We start from the raw sequence: 3,269 nt of genomic DNA, 5'->3' as shown, positions 1-3,269 counted from the left end.
GCTGGCAGGGTGGGTGGGAGTGGCCCTGAGCCAACAACCACAGTGGACTTTTACACCAATTAGGTATATTTCCTGATGTAATCTTCTTCCTTTTGCAATCATTAATTTCTTTTTCACACACACTCCTTCCTGTCCCCATCAGACCAGGAGCTCCACATGGCCTTCACCCAGGGAGAATTTATAAAGTCCAGTGAATAAGGTGAACATTTGTTTAAAAGAGTTTCCACCCAGAGGAATAAGTGGCTCTGGGGATGTTGCTAGAAGTCAGCTTGGGGTCCAGGAATTATTCCTTTGGAGATTCCATCGATCTCCATCAAAAACTTGCCAGATGACCTTGTGAAAAGTCTACCAGAGGCTGTGATTCAGCTTCCCTGGTGAAATCCCAGCCAGGAGGATTTGGGAAATCTCGTGGGCTTTTCAGCCCGACCTTAATGGATGAATAGGACCTAGATAAACCAAGAGGCAGGCGCTGGGCAGAGAGGGAAGACAGTCCCTACAGGAAGAAGAGCAGGACATGGAGGAGAAGGATGCCATTGCAGTGAGGCTGCCTATGGCAAGGGAAGGAGATCAAGACCATCTGGCTAACACAGTAAAACCCTGTCTCTACTAAAAATACAAAAATTATTCAGGCATGTTTGGGGTCTGACTTCCATAGGTTCAACTTTCTGCCCCATTTTTTTTTTTTTTCTGAGACGAAGTCTTGCTCTGTCACCCAGGCTGGAATACAATGGCACGATCTTGGCTCACTGTAACCTCCGCCTCCTGGGTTCAAGCAATTCTCCTGCCTCAGCCTCCCGAGTAGCTGAGATTACAGGGGTGCACCATTATGCCTGGCTAATTTTTTGTATCTTTAATAGAGACGGGGTTTCTCCATGTTGGCCAGGCTGGTCTTGAACTCCTGACTCCTGACCCCGTGATTTGCCCCCCTCGGCCTCCCAAAGTGTTAAAATTACAGGCATGAGCCACGGCGCCCGGCCTCTGGTCCATTTTAAGACTTCTGGCAAGACCATCTTTGAAGTCTGTGTCAATATCTAAGAAGGGGCGATTAAAGTAGCTGCCTCAATGGAGTTGCTGTCAGAGTTAAATGAGAAAACCTATTCATGCAGCTGTTTGTGAAGTGGGAGGGGTTCTGATAAGACATGCCAGCAGTAGTAACCACAATGTGTTTGTGTATTTGAAGGTCAGGTGGGAGCACAGGGCTAGTGTGGGGGAGGAGAGGGAGGTCAGTTTAAAGCGTGGTGGCATGTGATTGTGGAATCGCTCTGAACATCAGCACTAGAAGATTCTGGATGCACCACTTTCCGGATGCATAACCTGAACCCCAGACAGTGTTAGCGTTCTTATCAAATGAACGCTGTATTCATCATATCATATAAATATCTGGCCTTTTCAGGAATACAAGAGCTTTGAGGGCAGAAACTGTAACGTACACATCTTTGCAAACTGTAAAACCCAGCACATCATACTGCTGCTCAGTCACTACTTTTTGAATAGGGGGAGCATGAGCTGGTTAAAGGACTGGGTGTGGTGGCTCACGCCTGTAATCCCAGCACTTTGGGAGGCTGAGGCGTGCAGATTATAAGGTCAAGAGATCAAGACCATCCTGGCCAATATGGTGAAACTCCATCTCTACTAAAAATACAAATATTAGCTGGGCATGGTGGCATGCACCTGCAGTCCCAAGCTACTCCAAAGGCTGAGGTGGAAGAATCGCTTGGACCTAGTGGGTGGAGGTTGTAGTGAGCCAAGATCGAGTCACTGCACTCCAGCCTGGTGACAGAGCTAGACTTCGTCTCAAAAAAGAAAAGAAAAGAAATGTGGTAACTATACCAATGGTTTAGTACTCTACAGTTCACCAGTTAATCAGATCAAAACTGGTGATCAAAACTAAGCAGATGGCTTAGGTGTGGACGCAGGTGAGTTAGGCAGCTGGATGAGATGGCTCTATAAAAAGCTCTGGGGGGCCGGGCGCGGTGGCTCACGCCTGTAATCCCAGCACTTTGGGAGGCCGAGGCGGGTGGATCACGAGGTCAAGAGATCGAGACCATCTGGTCAACATGGTGAAACCCCATCTCTACTAAAACTACAAAAAATTAGCTGGGCATGGTGGTGGGTGCCTGTAATCCCAGCTACTCAGGAAGCTGAGGCAGGAGAATTGCCTGAACCCAGGAGGCGGAGGTTGCAGTGAGCCAAGATCGTGCCATTGCACTCCAGCCTGGGTAACAAGAGTGAAACTCCGTCTCAAAAAAAAAAAAAAAAAAAAAAAAGCTCTGGGATTCGTTCTGTCCTGGGCACAGCCATTATGAAAGAAACAAAAAGAAAAAGGGACTGGAAAAATAGAGAAAATATCCACTGCCAGCAGAGGTGTCATTAAACAGGCACTCAGATGCGATTCTCAGCGCAGGATAAATTGGCACAAACACGCAGGAAAGCAACTTGGCAATGTGTATTCAAATATGTATGGCCTTTGAGCCAGTATTCCACACAAGTGGATTTGTCTCTAAACAGCGTCTGAATTAAAGGAGGGGCCAAGCAGGGTGGGCATCTGCGTGGAAGGGATGTAGAGCCAACGGTGTCCAGGCAGGTGTCTGTGTGGGGGCGGGGGAGAGAGGACACAGTAGGGTGGCAGAATCCACGTGGGTAGAGGAGGCATCTGTGTAGGGGCAGTGGAGGCAGTGGCCAGAGAAGGGTACCCCAGTCCAAGCAGCAGGATAGTGGGGCAGAGAGAACCGGAGGCTGCATACATGGAGGAGGAGGTGGGGGGTGGTGGGGGGCTGGGGGGCGGGGGCGGGTGGTGGGGGTGGGGATGGGGGTGGGGTGGGGTGGGGTGAGGGGTGGAGTGGGGGCGGGGTGGAGGGGTGGGGCCGGGTTCACCAGAGCCGGGGCGAGGCTCTCCTCGTTGTCCTCGCTCTCCTCGCTGGGAGGCCCTGCGGCCCCTCGGACCTTGCGATCGCCGACGTCGGGGCTTCGGGCCGGTTCTCAGAATTCCGTCTCTCCCGCCTCTTTCAGCACCGCTGTCCCAGTGTGCTCGGCGCGCTTTTTAATAAAGGAAATTACACACACATGCTCGCTCTCTGACACACAGAGGCTTAAATAATTAACAAATCGAGGCTTATGGACAGAGATTTCCTGGCTTTGTCTGGGTGGAAGCCAACCACCTAAGGCGGGGCTGCTGAGCGGCTTCTCGGAGGAGCTGGGGGCGCAAGCCGCTCGTGCGCGCAGGTTCCGGCCTGCACCCTGCTCGGGACACCTGGGCTGCCCAGGACCCG

Source organism: Sapajus apella, unplaced genomic scaffold, assembly GCF_009761245.1.
Source record: "Sapajus apella isolate SASKATOON/1434 unplaced genomic scaffold, GSC_monkey_1.0 scaffold39, whole genome shotgun sequence".
Classification (NCBI taxonomy): domain Eukaryota; kingdom Metazoa; phylum Chordata; class Mammalia; order Primates; family Cebidae; genus Sapajus; species Sapajus apella.
The sequence above is the reverse complement of the archived record's forward strand: the minus strand, read 5'-3'. Positions refer to the sequence as shown.